This window comes from Magnolia sinica, chromosome 5 (genome assembly GCF_029962835.1).
Source record: "Magnolia sinica isolate HGM2019 chromosome 5, MsV1, whole genome shotgun sequence".
Lineage (NCBI taxonomy): Eukaryota > Viridiplantae > Streptophyta > Magnoliopsida > Magnoliales > Magnoliaceae > Magnolia > Magnolia sinica.
In genome coordinates this window covers 106,100,867-106,117,997 of record NC_080577.1, presented here as the reverse complement: position 1 = coordinate 106,117,997, position 17,131 = coordinate 106,100,867, and the positions used below count along the sequence as shown (strand labels likewise).

Sequence of the window (17,131 nt, the reverse complement as noted above, 5' to 3'; positions counted from 1 at the left end):
TAACCTTTCCAGGATTTGATCAATAAATGGTAAAGGAAAGTGGTCTTTCCTCGTGACGGTATTCAACTTCTTGTAGTCAATGCACATTCTCCAACCAGTAGTGACTCTAGTTGGCACGAGTTCATTATTAGCATTGGCTACAATGGTGATTCCGGACTTCTTAGGGACCACTTGAGTTGGACTCACCCATTGGCTATCAGATATAGGGTATATAATACCCACGTCCAATAGCTTAAGAACCTCGGCCTTAACCACTTCTTTCATGTTTGGATTTAGTCTACGTTGTGGTTGCCGAGCGGTTTTTGCATTATCCTTAAGATATATGTGGTGAGTACAAATCGAGGGATCGATTCCCTTGAGGTCCGCTATCGTCCATCCCAGGGCTCCTTTATGCTCAATGAGAGTACATATAAGCATACTCTCCTGTTCTTTCTCCAGGTGGGCAAAGATCACCACCAGGTATGTCTCATCTTGACCTAAATAGGCATATTTCAAATCAGAGGAAAAAGGTTTTAGGTCAAGCTTCGGCGGCTTGAGGTTAGACGGTAGAGGCACTACATCGGTTTGTGGTAATTCTTCAAATTGTGGCCTCCATCGGTTAACTTCAAGTACCGTGCAATATCAAGCAAGGCGCACGTCTCCCTAATCATGTCATCATCAAAATCATGGGAGTGGGCCAGGCACGTCTCTAGATGGTCGGAGGATAAGGTCGAGGTATCGTATCTTCCACGAAAGAGTCAATCATGTTAATGTCGTGGAAATCGTCATCATCCTCTGAGAGTTGCTGCCGTTATTAAAAAAAATGTTTGACTCCAATGTCAAATTTCCAAAAGACATAGTCATGATACCATTCCTACAATTGATAATTGCATTTGATGTGGCAAGGAATGGGCGACCAAGAATGACAGGGATCTGAGTGCTCATGTTATTGATGGGTTCAGTGTCCAGGATGATAAAGTCTACAGGGTAGTAAAATCTATCAACTTGGACCAACACATCCTCAATTATCCCTCTTGGTACACGAACAGAGCGATCAGCAAGTTGTAGTGTGGTTAGGGTGGGTTTTAATTCACCCAAACCTAACTGTTTGTATACCGAGTAGGGAATCAGATTGACGCTCGCTCCTAAGTCAAGAAGTGCGTGATCAATTCGATGGTTCCCGATTACACATGATATGGTTGGGCTACCGGGATCCTTGAATTTCTGCGGCACGTCTTGCTTCAGGATGGCACTCACTTTCTCAGTCAAGAAGATTTTCTTTTGAATAATTTTTCGTCGCTTGGTCGTGCATAAGTCTTTTAGGAATTTGGCATATGAAGGTATCTGTTTAACGACATCAAGTAGAGGAATGTTGACTTTCACCTGTTTCAACACCTCTAGGATATCCTGAGAGTTAGAGAGAGGTTTTGGTGAAACCAACCGTTGGGGGAATGGAGCAACTGGCTTCTCTAGAAGTTCCGGTTCCAGATTTTGTGGGACATCACTGGATCCATCATTGTTGTCCTCTTTTGGTTCTTGAGGCTTTTCGGGCCTAACCGGAAGAGTTTTATCAATGATCTTCCCACTCCTAAGAGTGGTGATGGATTTAGCATGTCCCATCTGATTTGAAGAGCTGGGATCATTATTCTCGTACTGCGGTTTAGGATTGGGGAGAGGTTGTGCAGGAAGCATCCCCTTTTCTATAACCGTCATACGAGAATCTATCTTTTGCATAAAATCTGTGATTCCCCGCATTGCCTGAGCCAGCTCTTGTATGGGATTTTGAACCGGTTCCTCTTGAGGTTTCACTTGATTTGGATTTTGATTGAAGAAACCTGGAGGAGTCGCCGTTTGTCCATTCCTCCAACTAAAGTTTGGATGATTTTTCCAGCCAGGATTGTATGTGTTGGAGTTGGGTCCAGGAAAAGGTCTTTGATAGTTATTTACGGCATTGGCTTGTTCATTCAACACTCCTCGAAAGGCAGGTATTGTAGGACAGTTTTCAGTTGTGTGAATGTTGCAATCACAGATGCCGCAAACAATTTCATTGACCTTATCCTTCTTTCCTTCCATGGCCTCAACTTTCCTTATGAGCATAGTCACTTTACACTTGAGATCATCCTCTTCTTTCAAGAGATATAATCCACCTTTCTCCTTTAATTGAGTCGGCCTAGACGTGGTGTTCGACTTTGGGTAATAGTCCCAAGATTGTGTTTTTTCAGCCAAACTGTCGAGGTAGTCCCATACCTCGTCGATATCTTTATTAATGAACTCTCCATTACACATTGTCTCGACCATTTGGCGCATGGAAGATGTCAGCCCATCATAGAAAAAATTTGTAATGCGCCACGTTTCAAATCCGTGTTGTGGGCATGAACTGACCAAAGCTTTGAACCTTTCCCAACATTGGAAGAATGTTTCATCTTCCTTTTGGGCAAAGTTCATAATCGCTTTTCTGAGGGTAATCGTTTTATGATGTGGGAAGAATTTTTTTATGAATTCCCTCTGCATATCATTCCATGTGCCAATGTATCTAGGACGCAGTGAATGTAACCACGTCTTAACTTTCTCTTTTAAGGAAAAAGGAAAGAGTTTCAACCTAATTGTATCCTCAGATACATTAGGAAAACATAATGTAGCTATAATCTCATCGAACTCTTTCAAATGTAAATATGGACTCTCTGATTCAAGTCCATGGAATTTGGGAAGGAGTTGGATAACTCCCGGTTTGATGTCCATTTGTCCTGTGTTTTCAGAAAAAATCATGCATGAGGGCATACTCACTCCCGCCGGTTGTAGATAATCTCGTAAAGTAAGAGGCGAGGGTGCCTATTGCACCTCATTCTCATCTTGGGTATCCTCCACCCTGGGTGGAAGTAGAGGAGGTTGGTCTTCAGCCATAACTTCAGTTAACTCAAGGGATTTCGAGCGGTGTCTAGTCCTGCGATGGATAGTCAACCCCCCAACCAATCCTCCTTCAGTCAAGAGACGTCGAGTGTCGTCACGGGCCCACTTGGGCATGAAACACTCGCACCCTCAATTCAAAGCCTAATCCTAAAAAAGGAAAAAAAAAGAAAGAAAGAGAGAGTTGGAAAGAAATTACCAAATTGGAGTCCTAAGTTAAAAACCGCAAAATAAAACAAGAATAAGTTAGATTCTTAAAAAGAGAAGAAAAATAACAGTAAATTAATTTCTAAAAGAAGGGATTCTTAAAAGAACGTGGAAATTTCTAAACTAAAAGAGAATTGAAAAATAGACAGTAGGGAAGGAGCTTACCTGAATTAGAGATTTCTATCTTAAAGGCCTACTAAATAGGAAGGTTAGTTTCTAAACACAAATTCTAAAAATAAATTAGGAAACAAATTAGTTTCTAAAATTAGAAAGTTACTAAAAGTAGAAAATTAATTAAGAAATAACCTAGTTTTAAACTATTTCCTACAGATGGGAGGATATTAAAAAAAAAATCTATAAAATTCAAACCCTAATTCTAAAAGATAGAAAAAGTAAGGAGATTATGGAGGAATTACCAATTTATGGACTTATGTCAGGATCCTACAAAACAGGAAACAAGTTAGTTCTAAAAATCAAATAGAAAAATCTAAAACTAAAGTTAATAAAATCCTAATCTTATCCTAATTCTAAAGCTAATTAATTTCAGAAAATCGTAACCGTCAGTCCCCGGCAACGGCGCCAAAAACTTGTTCACACCCCAAGTGCAGGGTTGTGATGTAGTAATAAACTCGGTAAGACCGAGGTCGAATCCACAGGGACTGAAACTTGTACGTTTCCTGAAACTAGGTAGAAATAGAACTAGACTAAGATATGATCTCACCAAATAGAAATTTAAGGAATAATGGTGGAATAATTATCTAAAACTTTAAGGAATTCAGAGGAAGAAACTAGGGATTCAGAGGATCCACTTGTAGAGATCAGGGAGATCTTATGCCTGCATGGAATTTAAACTGAACTTACTTGATCTGGTTTTCAAGAGATGAAAGGTATATGAATTAGAATGGATTCCATCATCTAACCATGCCCAGGAGACAAGGCCAACAATAGGATTAAACTAATTATCAACCAATCAACAATGTATGAGGATCAGGAAGGGTACTGTCATCCTACCATGCCCGTGGGACAATGGTGAACAACAGGGCTTCCTGACTTTACAAACATGAAAAGGGGAAAGAAATACCCAAAGCCATTGCAAACCCATTGTAATTTCAGTCACAACAGATCATTAAAGACTTAAGAAAGTATTCCTTTTAATTTGAACAAAAATCAATATCAGTCCATCTAAACAATAGGCACCAGCAAAGTATCTCCCATCAGACCACAAGCTTCACCTCTTAGCCCTAGCTAAGAGGTTTAGCCACACATTGGCATGATGTGGATGAATCTCTTAAACAAATTAAAAATGAAAGAAAAAAATAAACAAAGCAAAATACCAAATCATCCACTTTTTCCACGTGCCAGCCGTTTCTTCTTTCCTTCTCTTTTGTTTTTCTTTCTTTCTTTTTTTTTTCTTCCCCTGACGTGCAGCAGCCTTCCTCCGTTACAGCAGAAAACGCCCTGCCTCTTGTGCACAGCAGCTGCACTCCTCCCGTACACAGCAGCAACCAAAACCGCCAGCCACGTCCCTGCCGCACTTGATCGGATGCACACCAAAAACTCTCCCCTTACACGAACACCTCCTCCCTCCTTTTATCTTTCTTCTCATCCTTGCTGTGGAGTCCTGGCAGGACTCTACTGCGAAAGAACGTTTGGTGATAGGATTGGGCTCTGAATCACGCAGCAGAGAGATTTTCTGCGTCAGAACGTTCGGTGGGACCCACTTTATCTATCATTTGAGAGATCCGTGCCGTCCAACAGCTTCTCCTCAGAATTTCGACCGATCATGGTCTGTTTTGATCCTCTGTTGATGCTGCCCATGGAAGAATTCCTGTTGTAATGATATTCGAACGGTCCTTTTGTGATCGTTGTAGCGGCCACGTATGCGTGCATGGCTGAAAACGGCCAGCATGGTTCTGACAAAATTGAGTCCCTCTACATGATGGACGGACCGGATTGATGATTTGGTTCGCGTCGATGGCCCACTAAGATCGTCCGCAACCTCTGTTACGCAGCAGAGCGTGCGCGGTCGGACGCTGTGAAGGCGGCGAGCCTCTGGTTGGTGCCGTGTGTAGAATCCACTCCGACCATTCGATTTGCGTCGAAAAACCAGTAAGATTTGACTGGTTTCATGTTGAATTCCGTGTGGCCCACTGATTCTTTCGCTCCACCGTTAATCATCCGTTTTAACAATTGAAATCCACTCTCCATTATCTTCTGAGATTCCGCCACCTAGGCGAGGGTCTACCCCAACCTCTCGTCACAATGGACGGTCCAGATCTCCGTAGTAAGTGCTGATTGGGGCCCACTGCTAGAAAACGGACGGACAGCGTCCCCCCTACTTGACCTAAGCAAGGTAACAGCTTATCCGCTCCAATCTCCCCCACCTGACCTAAGTAAGGTAGGGTCCAACGTGATGATTGTGAGAAATCTGCTCCGTCCATCCGCTTTGACACGTGGTTTAAACCATGTAGAACAATTTTCAAGCATATCCGGATATCAGGCGGGCCCCACAGACTGATTGAAGGGCTGATCTGTTCATTGGGCCACTTCCACAGTGATCCAGGGGCTGAAATTTTACATGTACGGTTTATTTATTGTCCTCAAGCCACGTGTGAAGTTTCGAACTGATCAGATGGTGGGAACCCTATGATCTTGCATTTTGGACACTTTTCAGGCCACTTGAGCTTTGATTCCTCGATTTCCGCGGACCCTTGGTGTATAATTTCATCGCTCTTGGTCTTCTGGAGTCCGTCCCCTGCTTTAGTGTCATCAGGATCGGTAAATCCATGCTTTTTAGTGTCCTTTCTCAGTCCAAGCTCATGAAGACGCCCTGCATCACAAATTCAATTAAATTAGGCTATTAAACGGTGTCATGCTTGTAAATTTATGAAATAAATGGGTCTGATATGCAATATTTGACCCTTAACAAATATCTGGCCTCATGCTCACTATAACATACATGAGACTCTCAATAGCTAACGCGTATGGGACTTTAGCCATTTAGTCCCGTTCCTCCTGCATATTCGCACCTTACTCTTTAGAAAGCTTGTAGTTATTGGCTAATGGAGTGCTAATCAGCGTAGCACCTCCCATACTGAATCAATCAAGTACCCTGGTTATGTAATCTGCCTATGACAAAACTAGTTTTCTATTTTTCCTGTCACGTTTTATCCTCATGCCTAAGATTTATTTTGCAGCTCTTAAATCCTTTATGACAAATTCTCTAGACAGTTGTCTTTTGAGATCTGAGATATCCTTTATGCTTGAACCGGCCACAAACATATCATCAATGTATAGAAGAAGGATGATGTAAGACATATCAAACTTCTTCAAATAGCAATGGTGGTCTGCATGACATCTCCTAAAACCGTTTCCTGACATGAAACTGTCGAACTTCTTGTACCATTGCCTCAGGGCCTGCTTCATGCCATATAGATTTTTCTTCAGTCTACACACGTTGTTCTCCTTTCCTGGTGCCATGTATCCTGTCAGCTGATGCATATATATCTCTTCTTGACCCCATGAAGAAAGGCTATCTTAACATCTATCTGTTCTAAATGTAAGTCCTCTATAGCCACTATACTCAAGACCATACGAATCATAGAAATTTTCACTATCGGTGAAAATATTTCAGTGAAATCAATACCTGCCTTTTGTTGAAACTTTTTCACAATCAATCTGAACTTGTACCATTTCGAACTATCGAGCTCCTCCTTCAGTTTGTAAATCCACTTATTATGAAGAGCTTTCTTACCCTTAGGTAGAATGACTACCTCCCACGTACGATTTGATTCAAGAGAGTCCATCTCATCATCCATGGCCTGCACCTACTTAACTCCTGTATCTGACTGTAATGTCTCTTCAAAACATTCTGGTTCACTATTATCTGTCAGCAGTAGATAATGTAAGGAGGGTGTGTATCGAACCATAGGTCTCCTCTTCGAGTAGACCTCCTCACAACCGGTGTCTTCGACTCTGCCTCATAATGCTCCTGTGCATGATCATCTTGTGGCACTGTAACACCTGTGTCCAGTAATTCTTCTAACTCTACGAATTCTTTCTCGTCGGCCTTATTTTGCTGCACACTGTCCTTTTGCATCAGTTTTTCATTAAAGATTACATCCTTACTTCTAATGATTGTCCGGTTCTCTGCATCCCAAAAATGGTAGCCAAAATTATACTGCCCGTAGCCTATAAATGTGCACTTCCTGGACTTCGCATCCAGCTTGTTTCTATGCTCTGTATCAATCTAAACATATAAAGTGTAACCAAACACTTTGAGATGTGCAAGGTTAACTTCTTTCACAGTCCACGTTTCTTCTAGTAGCCCACCATCCAATGGTGTTGAGGGACTTCTATTGATGAGATATGCGGCAGTATTCACAGCATCTGCCCAAAACGTCTTGGACAACCCTGTATGTAATCTCATGCTCCTAGCACGCTCAAGGATAGTCCTGTTAATGTGCTCAGTGACACCATTCTGTTGCGGTGTCCCTGGAATCATTTTCTAATATTTGATTCTATTTGTTGCACAATACTCCTCAAGCCTCTTATCACAGTACTCTCCCCCATTATTTGATCTGAGACATTTTACTGTTTTACCTGCTTCATTTTCTACCATTACTTTTCACTTCTTAAATACATCAAATACATCAAATTTGTACTTTAAGAAATAAACCTATAGTTTTCTACTAGCATCATCAATAAAAGAAACGAAATAACGTGAGCCACTAAAAGATAATACCTATGTCGGTCCCCACACATCAGTGTGTACAAGCTCCAACAGATTCGTCTTTGGAGTGCGTCCTGTTTTCTTGAAGCTCATCCTCTTTTGCTTGCCATACACGTAGTCATCGCAGAATTCCAAATTAATAGATTTTAGCCCCGATAGCTTCCCTTTTAACAATAGTACTTTCATCCATTTCTCACTCATATGTCCCAACCTCTGATATCATAACTGCTCATTCACTCCAGTTGATGCGACTGCAAGTGAACTATACGATCATGGAATTACATACAAAGTAACTTCCTTCTTGCCTCGAGATATCACCAAGACACATTTTGTGATCTTCCAAGAATCATTAATAAATGTCATCACATATCTGGTATTGGCCAACTGCCCTACTGAGATAAAATTTCGTCTCAAACTCGGTACATGTTTGACATCCTTCAATTTCAAAGTCGTTTCATCTTTCTGATTTATATGAATGTCTCCCTTTCTAGCAATACTGCACGGCTCATCATCACCCAGGTAGACTCTTCTGAAGTCACTTGATAAATAAACACGTAAAACTTTCTTACACGAAGTGGCGTGAAACGAAGCACCCGAGTTTATGACCGAAGACTCATTCCTCGCATTAAGAGACAAGATTAATGCTTTTGTGTCACTCTCCTCAGATAGATTTATTGAATCCTTCCTGCCTTGAGAGCTTCCTTCTTATTTCTTAAGCGCCCTGCAATCACATTTCATGTGCCTCTTATTCCCGCAATGCAAACACCCATCTTTGTCTTTCAATTCCTTGGACTTTTTTCTTAACTTAGATGTCTATGTTTTTTGCCTCATTTGTCCAGCAATCTTCCTCTTCCTTCAACGTTTAGAGCATTCTCTGAATCCGCTAAAACTCTCGATACCTTTCTTTTAGATTCTTCGCTGAGAATTAGACCGACCACATTATCAAATTTTAACTTTATTGGTCTTGAAGAATTGCTTACAGCAATCACCAAACCATCCCAACTGTCTAGCAAACTGGACAAGATCAATAACGCCCTGACCTCGTCCTAAAAAATAATGTTAACGGATTCCAATTGGCTAGGAGTTAAAACAGCTTGAGTTTTTGAATAAAAGCCAAAAATGTTTACCCCCAAGCTTGATTCCTGATGAATGCAATGCAGTGGATTAACATGTTTTATGACACGTGTGGTGGATGAGTCACCAACATTTAAAAAAATGGTGTAAATGCACATGCTAGTCTAACACTTCAATCATATTTCTCAATATATATATGAATGCCTATGCCAGTAACATAAAAGACATTGTAAATAAAAAATTAAAAAAAATATAAAAAAACAAATTCAAATTGATGTCACAAGATCCCGGGATATAGCAATCCCATGGATCCTAAGACAATCCACTGACATCACCATCATTACCTTTAAATCCCATCCAATCCACCCTAATCCCTTTAGGGCCTGTTTGGCCGGACCGATCCCACGGTATTAGGTGGGATGGGATTAAAAAAACATCATTATTACCCATGGCAAGGACTGTTCCCTGATACCATGGGATAAGCTTAATTCCCTTTTTTGTTTGCAATACGGTGGTACATTGAAAGGAGATACCCACTATCATTTGAAACGATTGACAATAACATACATGTGTTATATCTGAACCGTTCATTTGTTTTGTAACCTCATTTTGTGGCATGGGCTTAAAAATGAGGCAGATCCAAAACTTATGTGGCCCCAAAGAAGTTTTCAATGGTAAGTATTCAATCCCCATTGCTTTCTATGGTGGGGTCCACTTGAGATTTAGATCTACTTGATTTTTTGGCCCATGCTCTAAAATGATCTCGAAAAATGGGTGGACGGTGTGGATATGGCCCACACATCATGGTGGGACCTACACAACTTGCTAACATTGAGTGATATTAGCACGGGACCCGATACGATTCCATCTAGCCTACTTCCAAGCTTTTACACTCTTCCCAAACGTGGAGTGGAATTGGCACAGGACCAGATGCAATTCCATCCCACCTAAGCCTATGTAATCCAGCCGGCCAAACAGGCCCTTAAAATTGCTTGGGACGTGTTTGGTTCAAGGGATTAAAAGGGATTGGAAAGTTTAATCCCGGGATTGGCCAGGCGTCCCAAACAGACCAGAAATAGCAATCCCATAGATCTTGCACCAATCTATTGACGCAACTATCATTACCTTGAAATTTGTACAATCTACTCTAATACCATCCAAATCCATCCAATCTGCCCGGCCAAACAGGCCCTAATGGTGGGCATTTAATCACCACAGTTTCATATGGTGTGGTCCACCTGAGATTTGGCCCTAAAATGAAGTTGAAAAAATGAATGACCTGCATACACATATTATGGTGGAGCCCACAAAGCATTTTTTGGGCCTGTTTGGCTGGGTGGATTGAAAAGCCCCGTGGCTGGTGGTCTGTGCTCTGTGGGACCTACCATGATGTATGTTTTTCATCCATTCCGTTTATCCATTTTTAAAGATCATTCTATGGTATTATCGAAAAAATTAGAAGGATATAAATATCAGGTGGTCCACACCCCATGAAAACAATACTGATTGGATATCCACCATTAAAATCCTCCTAGGGCCCACTGTACTGTTTATTTGACATCCAATCTGTTGATTTGGTCAGACAGACCTAGATGAAGGGAAAACACAAAAATCAACTTGATCCAAAACTTTTATGGCCACCAAAAATTTTTTAATGGTCGACGCTCATTCAACACTGTTTCCTGTAATGTGGTCCACTTGAGATTTGGATATATCTCATTTTTGGTCTCAAATACTACAATTATCAGTAAAAATAGATGGACGGCATGGATGAAACACATACATCATGGTGGGGCCAGACCAGCAGCCTAAATCTAGTGTCAGGGGGAGTAGCCAGTCCGTTCCCCCGTTTGGCTGGGTGGATTGAAAGGGATTGAAAGGTATTATGGTGGATGGCCTGGATTTCTAGGTATTGATGGTGTTGTCAGTGGATTGTCTTCAGATACATGGGATTGCTATATCCCTGGATTGATATATCCAGTCTGTTTGGCACACCCGGCCAATACTGGGATTAAACCTTACCATCCCTTCCAATCCCTCGAGCCAAACGCGTCTCAGGCATTGGCTGTTGATCACCGACTCTGTTTGGCACGCCCGACCAATCCCAGGATTTAACTTCCAATCCCTTCCAATAACATCCAAACCCTTCCAATCCGACCGGCCAAACGGCCCTTAGATTTCAGAAACAGAAGGGGCAAATCCTTCCAATCCCTTCCAATAACATCCAATCCCTTCCAATCCGACCGGCTAAACGACCCTTAGATTTCAGAAACAGAAGGGGCAAATCCTTCCAATCCCTTCCAATAACATCCAATCCCTTCCAATCCGACCGGCCAAACGGCCCTTACATTTCAGAAACAGAGAAAGGGGAATGCGGATTGAACCTCTGAAAGATTTGAGAAAGAGATAAAGAGGGAAAAAGAAATATACTCACCGTACGATGCTTCTTCTTCTTCTACTTCATGCAGCGAAATGGGTTTCGGAAGATGCAGAATGCGGCCTTAAGACAGTGAGAGAGGGTGAGGGAGATCGGGAGATGAAGAGAGGGCAAGGGAACGAGAGAGACTGAGTGCGAGAGAGAGAGAGAGAGAGAGAGAGAGAGAGAGAGAGAGATGGAGACGGAGATGGAGAGTGGGTTTCTGTTTTAGAGGGCGGGAGATAATGGCGGTGGGTTGTGTTTTTGGAGGGAGAGGGAGTTTTCGACGGGCGCGTGACGGACAGCCCTGAGCTGTTTTAGGATTTTAGTTACGTGGGGCCCACTGTGATGTATTTCATATATCCACTCCATCTAAAAAATTTAAATTATTATTTTAAGGATGATACAAAATTCATTTAGATCAAATCTTTAAGGTGACCACACAACAAATTAACAGTAAACATTTAATTTATATTATTTCTTATGGTGTGGTCCACCTAGATATTCAATCCACATAATTTTTAGACTCATGCAACAAAATTACATATCCGAATTTTTGGACGGCTTAGATCAAATACATATATTCTAGTGGACCTCATTGATCCCTCTAAGCACCATATAGGTTATAGGTTGAGAGGTGCGTTTTAGCTACAGAGAACCTAGGCTATAGCTATGGATTAAATCCATAGCTATTTTGCTACGGATTTAATCCGTAGCTAAAAGCTTTCAACTTCCATAGCCATTACTCGATTTTTTGGTAGTGTGGACGCTAAGAATTTCTCATACATCGTTGCTAGGGTTTCCATTAATTCTTTTGTGGTCTTCACCTTAGATATATTGAAGGTGACGCTCTTAGATAAAGAGAGTCGAATTGTTCCTAAAGCCTTTCGATCCAATAAAGACCATTCATCATCTATCATCTTCTCTGGTTTCTTCTCTTTTCCTCCTAGAGGAATATAGAGGTTCTTCTGATATAGATAATCTTCCATCTGCATCTTCCAGAAGGCAAAGTTTGAACCATCAAACTTCTCAATAGTCTTCCTTTCTTCCGTCATCACTCCCACTTGAACTAAACCAATAGTTCTGATACCAGTTGTTGCGCAACACGCCAACAACATGGTGAACAGAGATCCAATCTTCGGTCTCACTCACAAACGATAAATAGAAAGAAAAATAATCTACAAGAAGAATCAAAGTATTCCAAACAAACTACAAGACAGGATATACGTGGAAAAACCCCAAACAAGAGTAAAAAACTACGGGTGCAAACTTCCACTATGAAGAAAATGAGATTACAAGCAATGTGCTAACCTCTTCCCTTGGATGTATAGAAAAAAACCCTTTACATACACCTTAGAATAACTCTCATTACTCTAGAAAAGCCATAGGGACCCCTATTTATAGTTTAGGCAACTTCCTTTTCACACCTTTGGAAAATTGCCTCAAAATTACGTAGTCCGTGCAAAATCTAGAAACGAATATGCATAACCTCGACTAGTCGAGCAAGCTCCTCGACTAGTCAAGCGGACCCTCGACTGGTCGAGTGGACCCTCGAATGGTCGAGCATGGGCTTCGACTATTGAGCACCTTGGATCTAAAAAACTGGTGCTTGTTGGACTTTGAGTCGAGCCAACCCTCGACTGGTCGGTGGGCCACTCGACCGGTCGAGCAGGGCACTTGATTGGTTGAGCATCCCTGTCCAGATGTGACTCCACATCTCAACAAATCCCAGCCCCTCATGTTGTGGGGGTGTTTGCTGTGATAATAAAGGTGAGTTCAAGTTTGTTTTCTCCAAAGGTTTTGGTATGGGATCCAGCTTTCTTGCAGAAGTGAAAGAAGTGGTAGACAGCCCCATCACTTGTATAGATAAAGGGTTCAATATGATTGAGGTGGGAAGTGATTCTCTTGTTGTTCTCGACATGCTCTCCAGTCCTGGTGATGCTCCTTGGAGTGTTTTCTATTAGAAAAAGTAGTTTGACTCAATTCAGTCCACAAGTAATATTTCAATTAAGCATATATCCCACAAAAGGCCAACAGGGTTGCAGACAACCTAGCCCACTGGGGAAGTTCCAACTAGCAAACCAGAATTTTTAATGAAGTTTCTAGCCTCCTTTATCTCTCCCGTGGGGAGCTTGTAAGGCAGGTTTAGGAGTGGTGCAGTTTTCCTAGGCCTTAGTTTAGTTTTTTGTCCTTTCATATGATAGGTGGGCCTCCTCTTGAGTAGGGCCTCCACAAATGTGCACATGCTATTCAGCCGGGGTCTCAGGGCCTATTTTTTTTTTCCTAAGCTCCCCTTCCAATTTGTAAAGAAAGCATCCTTAATAATGAAAAATTTATTTTGAAAAAAAAAAACTAAATTAGATTTGGGGCTTATAAAACTGTACACGGATAATAATGCAAAAGACTTTAAGAGAATTTTTCATTTCCCTTCTCTATCCAATGTGGTAGTAAACAAGAGAACTTGAAAACAAGACAAAACAATGACTCACTCTTTTCCTTTTATTTTTTGAAATACTTTTAACAAAATATAAAAAATGAAAAATTGGGCCAAAAAGGTTTTAAGCTATTCATTGGCTGGTGGTGTGAATCCATATATAGCTTTTCTTTTGTTCTTTTACTTTATGTAAAAGACTTTAGAGAGAAGGGCTTTATAAATAATTTTCATTTCCAATCTCTATCCAATGTTGGGCTTAAGAAAAGCACTTGAAAACTTTTTAAGACAACAAAGACCCGTTTTTTCCTCATATTTTTAGAAAGACATTTAACAAAATATACAAAATGAAGAAGTGAGCCCTAAAAAGTTTTAAGCATTTTATAGGCTACTGGTGTGAACCCATTTATAGTTTTTCTTTAGTGTGAATGTTGAAATCGGGTGCCTTTAATCTATGTTGAAATAGGGGTCCTCTATTGATCGACCACCTAGTTCAATTGATCAAAATTCACCAAAATTTCTAGTTTACTCACTAGACACTTTTGAGCATGTTCAATTAACTGGACATGGATGGCCAATCGATTGAGGATTGCTCGATCAATGTTGATCAATTGATGGTTAGATCGACGACTCAATGATTTTACATAGTTCCGTATAACGCCCTGAATTTCGAGGGTCGAGTAAAGCTCGACTCCCGAGATTCCGAACATCACTTATGTCCTCCGGAAGACAATATTTTGATTTCTTTCACATTGGGCAATTGGACTTGCATAGAATTATACTAAACAACGTATCATACTCCAGATTTAATGTAATTAAGCAAATGTGTAAATCTAAAACATATATATATATATATCATGAAGTTCTAGAGTATGGGTCTGCAGTTGGGTTTAATAGATATATGTACAATTCAAAAAAAAAAGTAAACAAAATGTGGTAATGTAAATGTAACATCCAACTAAGCCCAGATGCCCAATGTTTCCTGTCCAACGGCACATGGCCTACATCGGCCCACCTAAGAGTTGGAAATAGGAAAATTCCTCCTCCTCGTCTAAGAGATCCTACTCCAATGCATCGACATCAACTGTACCTTTATCTACACAAGCATCTGGTTGGTGTTTTAAAACACTGTCCCAGAGTGGGAGTGAGTGATCAACTCAGTGGTTCTATAAAGTAAAAGTTACACATGTTATCAAGTCTATCAATGCACTAACGATAAGGCAATAATAAGCAATCACCTTCTAACTACTCTTTTTAATTTGAGAATGGAGTTTATGTAATGATGCATGCTCTCACCCATCAACACTCCCTCAATACGTGACTCCAACCACCTGTTTTGCACATGATAACACTTCCTCAAACATGTGACTCCAACACTGTTTCGCCACATTCTAACTAATGTAATGCAGTGCATGATCATGTTAACTGAATGATTAATTATGCTCATTCATCCAGTAACTTGGGGAAGCTAGGATACCTCTCCTTTAAATATTGATCTAAATCGAATCACTAGACATCGGACAACCGCAGCAGTCCTACTCCTGTGTTCTTGATCCGTCTAGGTTTATCACTTTTAGATAAATACATATGATAGGCAAGTTACAAGAAATGGTGCTTGCGGTCACTACAGGGAAGCTCGTCACCTTAGTGTAGGTTGATAGCACGAATACAGTGTCCCATACTACTATACCCGACTCATGAGTCTTGAGGATTATGGTACTATGGTTAAAGGTGGATCTTTACAATTGTGAGGGGTACCTTAAATTCAAACAATCACGTTCATACATGTGAACATACAATAGGTCAACCGGTTCCTTAAGTAACTTCGACTGGTATGGGTGCACGGTGATGTAATTGACATTAGCGCATAAGCGCCCCTTGTGGCCTAGCCACTATCGATAGTCAACGTCCGACCCATATCTTTCGAATTTACCTAAGGTGGCCAACCCAATCCGGCCACCCAAATGTGGAAGTTTACCGGTTGCCTGGACTACAATCGTAGCCCCGTTCCTATCCAAATCATGATAACGCACATTCATAATATATGGGTTAATATTTGATAAGCAATCTTGATAAATTACTCATTTAAGCATTTTAAAAAAATGTATATATCATTTTTGGACAAAAAGATTACAGCTTTTCGGGTCTTCGTATGAAAAAAGGACCTGCAAAAGACCTATCGTAAAGGAGCCGGGACCCCCTAGCCGAAAGAAATAAAACAAAGAAACACCAAAAGGATAGAGGCCTTAATTTCTCCTCTCTCTGATCGACCCGAGACCAACCTTGTCAAGGAAGAGGAGACCCCTCACTTGTTGAGGCAAATCCTCCTTGCAAGAAGTAAGAAAACGAACTTGGGACACACTCCCATCACGCGTAAGCGCATCAGCCGAAGCATTTCCCTCCCTAAACACGTGTCTGAACTCCACTGAGGCAAGAGTCCGAAGTTTATCCGTAATGTTTCTCCAACCATTCCATTGCTAACCAATGCTTCCTCATTGAATACCTTGATTACCAATTATGAATCTGACACCACCACAATTTTGTAGAAACCTTTTTCCAAGCATTAAAGAAGCCCATCGTGAACCACACGTATTTCAGCTCCAATATTGGATATTACATCATAACCAAAAGTGAAACCAAACATGAATTCACCCTTGTTATTTCTACATACCCCTCCAGCCCTAGCCAAGCCCGGGTTTCCCCTAGAGGACCCGTCAAAATTAACTTTCACCCAACTAGCAGGGGGTTTCTGCCATAAAACCACAGATTGTTGTGTTGGGTGAGGCTGCACATACCTTCTTTTAATGTCTTCATTGGAGGTAGTGGTCAACCACCAATAGACTTTTGCGATAATCGATGGAGCCTTCATAGCTCTATCACCATAAAGAGCCCCGTTCCTAGCATGCCAAAGCTCTCAAAGATTAAAAGTTGGAGTAAGAAGGATTCGTACTGAGCGCCCTCTGTTGTCTGCGCATGCCCTCCTCCATTGAAGAATTCTTGCTTCCACCGTAGACGCATGCATTAAGGAAATCCTTGCTTGAACAACAAAAAATCTCCGGATGTATAAAGCTTGTTGATTGTCTAGAAAGAGATGGGACATGGTCTCTTCGGCTGGGCCCAGCTCAGCATCTTCCCTACAGCAGCCACACTTTGATGTAAGGGACACGCCTTTGGATTAGACTGCTTTTTCAACTGAAATTACATTGTGTGAAGAATTTTCTAGATAAAAAGGAAATTTTTTGGTGGAAGTTTCCAGTGCCACACCTATCTCGCCCAGCCCTTTTTGGGGGTGATCGATCTGCTGATGTCCCAGGCAGATTTAATGGAGAAGGTGCCTGAAGAGTTGAAGGGCTAAAGAGGGGTATCGGGACCGGATGATACACAAAAG

At 41.2% G+C, this 17,131-nt stretch overlaps 1 non-coding gene across 1 annotated transcript; it reads left to right on the top strand.

Moving 5' to 3' along the window:
• The first annotated feature begins 2,335 nt into the window (after positions 1-2,335).
• LOC131247479 (small nucleolar RNA R71) lies at positions 2,336-2,442 on the top strand. The gene has a single exon (XR_009171771.1). It is a non-coding gene; the product is annotated as a small nucleolar RNA R71 (small nucleolar RNA).
• Positions 2,443-17,131: the final 14,689 nt, after the last annotated feature.